This window comes from Abrus precatorius, unplaced genomic scaffold (assembly GCF_003935025.1).
Source record: "Abrus precatorius isolate BTA unplaced genomic scaffold, Abrus_2018 Scaffold8, whole genome shotgun sequence".
NCBI classification, from domain to species: domain Eukaryota; kingdom Viridiplantae; phylum Streptophyta; class Magnoliopsida; order Fabales; family Fabaceae; genus Abrus; species Abrus precatorius.
This window is the reverse complement of record NW_020874428.1, coordinates 8,013,912-8,025,740: the sequence shown is the minus strand read 5'-3', so window position 1 is coordinate 8,025,740 and position 11,829 is coordinate 8,013,912.

The window sequence follows — 11,829 nt, the reverse complement described above, 5'->3', positions numbered from 1 at the left end:
ATACTGTATATTTATTTATTTAAAGTTAACAAAATTATAAAGCCTTTCATGCAAAAATATTAGGAAAAATTATAAATATATTATACTTTTCGGTGCATCATATTAAACATTTAATCTCTTATTTTACCTAGCATCAACTTGAGAAAATATTTTAAAAATAACAATATTTTTCTCATACCGCTAGTTTTTTATATTATTCTCACACATTTCCTTTTCTAGTAGAAAAAGAAAAATTATCTCAAATTTCTCTTTTTTTTCATTTAATCAAAGAGTGGGTATATGGATTATGTAAAGTTAGTGATATTGTAATGTAATCCATCTCACAAAATGCTTTTTCTCATGGTGGTGTCAATGCATGCCAGGCCTAACCCAATCAAAGCCTCCGCTGTAAATGAAGCTCTTTAATTTGATTTAAGTATTCCACCATGACTCCAAAACAAAAGCTTCCACGGTCTCTTGCATTGTCAGAGGCATAATTTGGACGGTGATCAAATCATTTTGATAGATTACATGTAAACTACGAAGGCCCGAGATTCTTCTTAACTTAGAGTGGTAGATAATATAGAAATATATACTCTAGGGAAGTTCACTAACCAATCTGATTGGCTGGCAATAGAGCTCATACACACAATATATTAATATGATTCTTGATTATTCATTTTTTTTAATCTAGCCACAACCTTTTGAGGTGACTACAGCACCCACCAAACAATCCAAAACGAAATTTCCGTACCCAAAAGGAGTGCCTTTTAGTTATCACTTACTTAACAATACTCATTACCTGATCCCCCCTTAACAATTCAAAATCCCATTTAAATTAAATGCCAGCCCAATTTTGTCCTCCACTCTCTCATCATCACACTCTGTTAGTCACTATCTTTAAGTTAGCTGCAGATATGGGTTGTATGCTAAATTTTATCACTCTAAACACGCCAACATTGTCATGAACATTAACCATCAACAATTTATGCATGCACTTGTTGGGTGTGGGAGTTAGATATATATACCTTTCATCTCACAATTCCAGTTCCAAATAATTTTGATGAAGAATACATATTTTCTTCTGCTTAGGCCCCATATAGTACTCACAACGTTGGAAGCAGAGTAGAGCAACGGGTCATATCACATTGTATATTTGACCTACATTCTAGTTGGGAACCATTTTTATGTAGTTCCCTTTTCATATGATATTTTCTATTTCCGTTGCTAGCTGTCCAATCACATCCACTTTTTAAAATGCTTTTGATTTATACGTAGACCCCTAATGTTGAATTATAAGTATAGAATGATCATTAAGGAATATTAATCGTTCTATTTTGACGTGAATAAGTTATGGTTGACCATGTTAACCAACATCATGATGCCAAGAGGAGACTTCACTAGGGCAACAGTTATGAATTATGATAGAGAGATTGATGTGCCGGACAAATTTTGGTGGGTGGGGGCATTGCCCCTAATTACTCAATTCCCTAATCATATCCATTAACTCTTTAATTTTTTTAGTACCTCAAATGATTGAAAATGATTGACATGCACTAACTACTACATCAATGAGCCATTCAATTTGAAATTGCCCACATTACGTACAGACACAGATTACCTCCTTCCTTCTTTTTTTCTTGTTTACTTAACACTTCTGCTAATAACTATCATAATAAATTCAAGCTTGTAAGCTACATCGTGCCTTAGAAAAGTTTAAAATTACATTTCTATTTAAAATTAAATATTCATACACGAACATAGGGAGTCTTTCTATGTATATAGATTATGGTCGCAAATGTTTGCGAAGGATATAGGGAGCCACCGAAGGCAAATAAACATTTCGACAATAACAATTTTTAAGAAAAAATCATGAATTCATATCTGACCATTTATAATTTGATTTTTCTTAAATAACCATGAGATCGCATATTAAGTATCAGAATCATTTTATATGTATGCTTAATAATAATTTAAGCTCAGAATTGGTTAGTCTAATGCCTACTCAATGCACTGAAAAACAAGCAATGATACATTTGTTTTGGTCATCTTTCACGATCTGATATTTTTGATAAACCTTTTTTTGCTATAAACATGTTGACTACTTGTTAGTAAACATTTTGTCACAGGGAAAAATATGAATAAGCAGAATATGATTTTTCAGAACAACGGATATATGATCATAATCCAAACTCTCATTATCACCTGCCCCAATTACTACTACTACTATTATTATTATTATTATTATTATTATTATTTTCTTCATATCTACGTGATAGGATCCGATCGTCTCCATTATTTTCATTTGTCAAATGCAAAATGATATCAACTTGACATGGTATTTGTCATAACACATGTCGAAAAGGTGAAAATAAATTAACCTAGAGAGTAGCAAAAAGAGTAGATGAAAGACAATGAGCGGAAATTAATGGTTAATACTAATGATGCTCTTTGTAGTACATACATAAGTATATATGTGTAGGGAGTACAAGTCATGTTCCAATGCCGGATTCTACGGAAGACTTTTGTCATTCTTGTGGTTCTGTTTATTAAACAAGAAGGCCTCACATGGGGGTTGGATATATGCAACTGAGAATAATTCAACAACCCCAAACACCCCATCTTCTTTCTAACTCTTATGAATAAATTAACACATATATAAATATAACAACTTATTTATGTTATGTAACTTAACTTAAAATATGAATACATTTTAGCTTTCTAAAAATGGGGGCACAATGTGTCATTGGCAAAATGCTTCATACTAGAAGATGACGATAAAAGGGATACACATGAATTGCACAAAGAAAAGATAACCGGAAGGGCAATCATAGGCATTGATGCTGATGAAATTTGCAGGATCCCAAATCTTTCCATAAAATGATTGACAAACAAATTGGATTTTATTCAAATCTGGACCCATTGGATGCTTTTATCGAAATCTTTCCACCGTGGCTGTCGCATACAAAATTGCAAATCCAACTTACAAGAGTCAGAGAAGCAAATGATTTTATCTTTTGTATAATGTATGTACATTTGGAGAAATGAATCCAGTCCAAAGATGGTCATGTCATGTAACTTTATCTTGAGTTTACTTCTTTTATGGGCTTATCCTTGCAAATTTAGATAAACTAAAAAGTGGCTGGGCTTTATTTTCAGTCAGATACATTGTAATATTATATTCCATGCATGATTTGTTTACTTTATTTCGAAAAATTATATATTTTTTTTAATTTTATGAAATTCTTTACGTGATTATTTATTTTATAAATTTATACCACATTATAATTCTCACATTTCGCTTCAATTTAATATTACAAATATTTGAAGTAATTTTAATTTGAAATTTCTTTTTTGGATGTATAAAAAGGAAAAAATCAATTTTAAAAAGTCCCTTTAATCCACGGAGAGAAAAGTAGAAATTGGCAAATTGTAAATATCAAATTAAAATGTTAAAAATTGAAAATTCAAAATAAAAAATTTTTTTATTAGATTAAATCAAATCTTGAATCCCAAGTGTAAAATTTAATCTAATCGAATTCGAATCCAAACTAACTTATATAAACTTTTTTACAACATTATCACACTACTAACTAAAATTACTTTACAAATGGTAGATTTTTCCATAAAATTTCAAGTTGGTTTAGGTACGAGCGGAGAGATTACCTAAAAAATTTTATAGGTGAGGATGATATGTAGCCAACCAACCATGCACACTTGTTATAAATAAGATTTGAAAGATGTTTAATTTTTAATTAATTGAATTGTATTTTTCAATTATAAAATTCATGCTTTTTATTTTATAATTTTTTATAAATAATAATTTTGTTTTACCATTTCTTTAAAAGAAATATATATATATATATATATATATTCAGATATTTTATTTAATTAAAGTGAATGTAATGGGTCCGTATATGAATCTTTAAGTATTAATTAGGTATGACATAGATACCAGAGTTATCTGCGTCAGTATGAATAGCAATTTTGATTTTTAACATGTGTACATATTCATTAGGTACGACATATATTTTTAAAATATTTAGAACTTTTATATATATTTCGATAGTGTTTTATATATTTAAAAAAAACAGTAATAAAAGTTCATTACTTTTAATGAATGAGAAAAATACATGCTTTATTTCACATCTTATTCTTAAATAAAGAGAAGTTAAATTTTACATTAGTAAAGTTTTTTTTAGAGACCAACTTTTCATTTATTTTCTTTCAATCTTACTTTTACAAATTATAATAAAATCAGCTTAAAACATATTTAATTAAATTTATATTTGTATCAATAATATTGAATCTTGTACATCAATTTAATTGTATTTTTAAAATATAGTGTCAAATATAAAATGGAATCAATTGCTATAATTATATACATAAAAGTACCTTTTACATATTCACATCTTCAATCTCGCCCCGTAAAAAACTGGAATGGATCGTAGCGGAAGGGAACGGTTTTACCTTCTTTAAAGGCCCGTAACTAAAAGAAGAGCTGAGAGGACCCCAAAAAAAATGTCTATTGTTTTAAGTGTTTTTGTCAAGAAAAATAAAAGGTCTTTAAAATCTTAAAAGGGACCAAAAAGGGAAAGGCCCATATAGAACAAGGGCCTCAGAAAAAATTAGAAATACTGTTTAATGTGGACTTTGTTCAACCATCATCGAGTTAGCCTGCTAAGAATCCGTTGACCAAAAAAAGCCCAGTAAGAATCCCTCCCTCCGTCTGGACTTCAAAATGAAAAAATAGGGTTGACAAAAAAAAAAAAAAAGAAGCAATGCATTTTAATGATGAATTTTAAGTATTGAGAGTCAATAAAAGCAATTAAGGGAAGAAAAAAAAACTAAATTGATCGAATAATTTAGTAATCGAAGAAAACATGTTGATCTAATTTGATATTACATGAGAGTGAATAGGAATAAATATGAAGACTGTTCGTTTTCAAAATTAAGGACTCAAGTTTATAACATATATAGGAGTATATTGTGGAAAATAATTAACAAAAGTAAGGGCATTTAGTTAAGGATAAGACTCTTTTAAAGTTAATTTGTCTTCACAATACACAACAGGTTAGGATAAAGTTCCTCTAAAGTGAGTTTATTTGTAAATGAGAAAGTAAAGAATTTTCTATCATCAATTTTATTTAAAGAACATAATGATACTACCTTACAAAAATTTCAGACCGAATAACTCCTTACTTTTTTACTTTACAAACTCATTTTAGAGAAAAATTTTCCCTACAAATTAATGTATTATATTCTTGACCTTTAATAGCTTAAAATTGCAATTTGCTTTAAGTAAAATAAAAAGATTTTTTTTATCATACTTTAAAGACAAACAAATGAAGTTTTTCATTAGGTTAAAGTATTTTCATTCCAATTTGAATTATAAGACTTTATAGTAAATGTTCATTTTAATTTATCCGATTATACTTTAGTCTTCAACAGTGTTGTTTGGAATTTTCTAAGTTATAAAGTCTCTTACTAGACTTTCGTGATAAGAAATAGACTACATTTTTTTAAGAAAAAATACACTTCAAAGTTAAGTGGCATAAACATAGCTTTTGACTAAAAAATCAAAGAAATCATAAGTCTTTTCACCATGACGAGTCAAAATGTTATAAAAATCTAAGTCCAAAATTTGTTAAAGAAACTACCTTTCAACTCATTTATGTGAAGACTAGTAGAAGAGCCTTATTCTTTGTTGAAGGCTGCATTTCGAGACGTTTTAGAGGATTATAAAAGTTTTATTCTTTGTGGAACAAAAGACTACATTCCAAGAAGATCTGGAGAATCACAAAGAGAGTCTCATCAATAATACCATATTTTGAGTAGTTTTGACAGGACATAAAGAGGCCCATTTTTTGTTGAAAAATAGGTGGTCTTTCAAGGAGTATACGAGGATTTTTAAGTTCCTAGATTAAAAATAACCAAAACTGGTAGAAAAATAAAGACTGACAGAAAAAATATTCTAAGTCCATAAAACTAAAACAAGCTTACAAATTTCTCTAAAACTGGTCAAAAAATAGGAATTAACAGGGAAATCATTCTAAATCCACGAGACTAAATGAACTTATAGAATCTTCCTCAAAATTGCTCAAAAAATATAATCAACAGAGAAATTATTCTAAGTTAACAAGACTGAATGAGATCTTATATTCCTCTCAAAATTTGTCAACAATAAAGGATGACAAGGAATTTATTCTAAGTCCACGAGAGTTCAACAAGTTTCTTCACAATTACAAGAAATTTATTCTAAGGTCAAGATGCAAGGGGAAGTCCAAGAAGAGAGAAAACATGACGAAAACCATAAGGTCTGAAGCCACTATCAAAGAAGCGGTTACCAGTTAACACCAATTGAAGGTCAGAGATCGTGGGTACAAAGAAACGATCATGGGCAACATGCAATCATGGAGAAAACACGATTATGAACGGTTATGGGCGACAACGGTTGAGAAGAAGCACATACAAAAGGTGGTTATCAAGAAATATCCACGAAAGAAGGAGAGCAGCTGAGATTTACCGCCTATAAATATTACAAAACTTCATATTTTAGCCGACAATTTTTTGCACATTACACTCGCGCTCAAATACTCTGCATACTGAAATTCTGGATTGAAACAAACACCAGTTACCAGAGAATTTACAGTCCTTGTTATTCTTTGCTTAGAGTCGTACGTTACTTTTTCTGCAATTTAATTCTAATTTGTTTGTTTTAGTTCATTTACGTTGTTGTAATTTAGTTCACGTACAATTTGTTTATGTAATCTTTTACATTCAGTTCTATACTCGTTTTACTATTCCACTACTTCACTATTATTCCTAGTTAATTTTATGCCTTACGACGTTGATTTCATCATTCTAATTATAACACACTTAAAAGAATACAAGAGAACCTAAATTCTAGTCTCCATATTATTCTTGGATTTATTTATTTACATTTTGTAAATTTTCATCGTAAACAAGTGTTAAACTTTCACTTTACTGCATACTTTGTATAATACTACAAAATATATATATCACTTACTTTGGCTTTTAATGCAAATGAAAAACAGTCAAAAAAGAAAACAGGACAAATGACATTTTCTTAAATTGTATAAAGTCGAAGATCAAACCAAAAAATTTATAAAAAAGTATAATATAAACAAATAACTTGTAATTATTGTAAGTTTACTGTATTAAAATTCAGAAGCATCATGCCTACTAACATTATTTACATACTACGTTAATAATTATTCTATGACGATGGAGTACTATGCTGTGTTGCGTACATGTTCAATTGCCTTTTTGACTCTTGTCACTAAAGCAATTTTTCGCAAATTCAATTTTCAACTCACCTTTCGGCTTTAGCAATTTCTTTTTGTTTTTCTTTCCACACCGAATAGAAAGGGAGCAAAAAGAGATGTCAAGGGTTTGAAACCAAAACCTTTGAATTTATATCGATAATAAGTAAAGGGTGTGATTGGTGGAGCCAATGAGATTGGTGATAAGTGAGTGGCTATGTGTTTGCATGCACGCTTATTTCCAACTTTGTTGCACTTTTTATAAAAGTTGGCGATTGAGTAGATTTTCAATTATCACTTCCATATATACAATAATCACACTAATTAATAGATAGGGCAATGACTTTGCTTCCCTGCTTAAAGCCGTAAACCCTTAACTACCGCATCAGCATTTGCTATTACCGTTTATCCATCATAATAGATCATTTTTAAAGGGACGTGATTGCTCTTTCTAATACTTTTTTTATTTAAGATTAAGAAAGAGTAAAACACATGATTTTTTAAAGTTTTAGCTAATGATAAGAAGTGTATTAAAAAAATATTTTGTTAAAAAAAATTATTTTTAAAACTTTTACTGTTAAGTGATTATTATAGTATTTCAGTTGTTTGCGTCAATTTTCACTTATTCGAAGAATTAAAGTAAATATTTTAAAAAAATGCAAAAGTTAAAAATACTTAAATGAAATCAAATTTTCACCAAATATGAATGATTTTAAATTTAAAAAATTAAAGATATTTTAGAAAAATACTAATAAAATAAATGACCCAATTTTATTCTCTCAAATTATAACAATTCATCAATTTAATCTTTTAAATTATTAAAAAATAGTCCACGAAATTATTAAAAATAATTTATTTTTTAAAATTATAAAACTATTCATTTTAATTTATAAAATTATATATATATATATATATAAGTTTATCATCTAAAATTATTAAAAAAAATTGAAGTATAAAAAACATTCATTTTAATTCATAAAACTACAGATATCATTCCATTTAATTATTAACATTTAAAATATGATTTAATTTAGTCATTGAAATGTAGAACATCTGTTTCCGTGACGAGACATTACAAAGAGAAACATGAATAATGATGATAAAAATTCGGATCCCATTTATTAGGTGTAACAACCACGATTGAAAAGTGGGCTAAAAGCGTTTGAATGTACACCTAAGATCTGAAAGCAGAACTTTCTCAAGTTTAAGTTTCTTGTGAGATTATATTCTACTTGTGTGTTTTGCGGCCGCGAGTGCAACAATAATAGATATTAGATGTTATTTCAATATTTTATATTTTTTGAAAGAAAATTATTTTATTAGTCAAACTAATTATTTTCTTAAAATATGACATGAAAGTGTTAAATAGGAACTAATATGAGATGGAAGAGGATTTGAATTGAAAGACTTTTTAATACCTTGAAATATAATTATATGAGAAAAGTAATGCATGGTTGACACAAGGGAGGGGGTATGGATGGGGGAGAAAAGGAAAATGAAGAAGGGGAAAGGTGACTTCATGTTGTGTTTGATATTCATAAACTTGAAAATGGCAATGAATGTGTTAGTGGGAGAAAGGAGAGAGAGAGAGATGGTATTGATTGGTTGGTCCTATTGAGGGTAAAAGAAAGAATATAATAAGAGAATAATGAATAATGAATAGAGATAATGTGTAAGGAATAGGGGGAGACTGGAAGACAAAATGAAGATAGGAGTAATGAAAAGGTAGAGAAGGCATTGTCCCCTTAAATCCCAACACTCCCCCATCACGCCCCCTTATGCTTCTGTTTCTGCTTCTGCCACTGCCTCTGCCTCTGCCTCTGCTTAGGTTCTATCACACTCACACTCACTTTTTGTTTGAACTGCGTGCACTCTGTAAAGAAGGATAAAACAGTGCCCCCCCCCCCTCTCTCTCGCCTATTTCACACCCCACACCGCACCATCTACTTGCATTTCCTATTCACCCTTCTTTCCATACCCTTTATTTTATCATTTTATCAATTAAGTCTTTTTATATTTTTATTTTGATGTTCTTCAAAATTAATCAAAATTTAAGTTCTGTTTATTTTCGCGTTATCGTCTCTGCTCAGCGTAAACAATTTTTCCTTTTTCCTTTTTTAAAACTTGTGTTATACATTTCCGTAGATTTTGGAACATCCAACTCAAACAGGCTCGTATTTTGTAAAAGAGAAAAATTATTGTATAAATGAGAAGAAATTCGAAAAGAAATTTTTTAATAATATAAAAATCCTCTAAAATACAATAAATTATTTTGTAGAATAAATTACACGTAAGAAGTAGTAGAAAATTGCAGAAGATGTATCTAGTGGATCTAGTGAAAAAGAAAATTCTACAGAAAATTGGATTAAACGAAATTAAAAAGTCTGCTATGGAAGTATCGGTGGTGAATTGTTGAGAATGCAAAATAATATCATCGCATAAGTCTGTGAATATTGCTTGGTAGGGAAAAGCAGCGATATTATGATTGATTACAACTGAGTTCTTCGCTATGAAGTTTTCGGTTTTTTTTTTTTTTTTTCCAGCCGATCATTGTGAAGTCAGACATCCCTTTTGCTGCTCTAACATTATTAGTCATGATCATGATTGGGACGCATGACATCTTCCCAATCATCACAAACTGAAACTAGAAATATATAAACACCCAATATATGTATATATGAAATAAGATGAAATCATATAGTATAAATTATATTTATTTTTTAAATAATTTAATTATAAACTTAAATATTATATTAAAAGTTTTAATCACATAAATTATGTTTATAAATCTTAAAATTAATAAAAAATTATTTGATCTTTCATCTGTGTATAATAAAATTACTATAATATGTTAAAAAATTTGACAAAAATAATTGAAATAGTGTATAAATATAATTTAATGGTTAGGTAAAAAAAAATCATAATTAATATAAAATTATTGATGGTATAAAAATTGATAAAATTTAGTAAATTTTCATAATTTCACCAATTTTATAATTTTACATAAAATATATATAATTTAATGAAATTTTATAAAATGAAAGATTAATCAATATAATTATTAAACTGTCTTACGATTATGTATCAAATTTTACATAACTTAAATATTTATATATAAATATTTGGAGCAACATTCTAATAATTACTCCAAATCAATATTATGATTTGACCCAAAAATAAAGTAACCATTGCATGCATTTATCTCATAGGAACATTGAAAAAACTGAGTTAATAAAATAAAATTACACAAGTTTCTTCACAAATAAGTAAAACACAATGCAAATATCTAAAGCATTGTAGACAAAACTGTATATTTCTAAAGAGTATAATGTAATCAAAATTATTCATCACAAAAGTGTATAAATAAGGACTTCCAAACCTAGGAGAGCTTACAGCCTTACGTAAAATAAGCAAATTGTATGTCTTAGCTACCAAAGAACAACGTCCAATATTCTCTCAAAATACCATGTTGTAGTTAAAGTTTAAAAAATATCAGCTTTTATATATGATAAAGAACATTCTTTTTTATACTTATGCAATAAATATAAATTTTTGTTTGTATTCACATTTTTAATTATAAATAAAATTACCATGTAACAGAGACATTAAACCTACAAACATTCTTCGATCAATAATATTCTTTATTTTCTTTATACATTTTAAGCTTATGAATCCCTCCCACTAAATCTTATCCAATAAATTATCTAAAATTTGATATCTACTTATATTTTAAAAAAATATATTATATGTTATTTAAAATTTAATATCTACTAATATTTTAAAAAATATGTTATATATAAAAATAAAATAATACGATGAAATATCTATTAGTTTAATTTTTATATAAAATTTTATAAAATAAATTTACTTGATAAAAACCTTCAAACCAACTTTTAGATTATTTAATTTTATATTTTATATTTTATATTTTATGAAAAGTTATTAAATTATGTAAACATTTAAGTTGTCAATGTAATATCAACAAATTTGACTTTTATATTATATATATATATATATATATAAATGATATTATATATTAAATTATTCATAATACAAGATAATTTTGTTAATCCCTTTTTAATTCATACGCATCAAATAAAAAATGTGAACATTTTTCTAAAAACAATTATACAAATCAAATTATATCATATGTGCGCAAATGAAATAATATACATAAATAATATAAATTTTAATAATTAAAAAAATTTTAAAAATAATTTCAGAGTTAAAAGTTCATTTTTTATAAATAATCATCAATTATTGATACTAATAAACGATTCAAAGAAATTTAATTTATGATAATTATAAGTTGAACGTTGATATTCTTTTGTCATTTTCATAAATCATTTACTGGACAATACATAACACAGTTATCACATAATATATACATTCTTTAACTTTTAATACTATGTAAAAAAAACACATAAACTTAATTTTCAAAAATATCATTATGTATTAATTTATTTCTAAATAGTTAACATTAAGAAAAGTAAAAAAAAAATTTGCCATTAAAAATATCATAACTTCTGTAACTATTAATAAATTTAATCCTTAATATTAATAT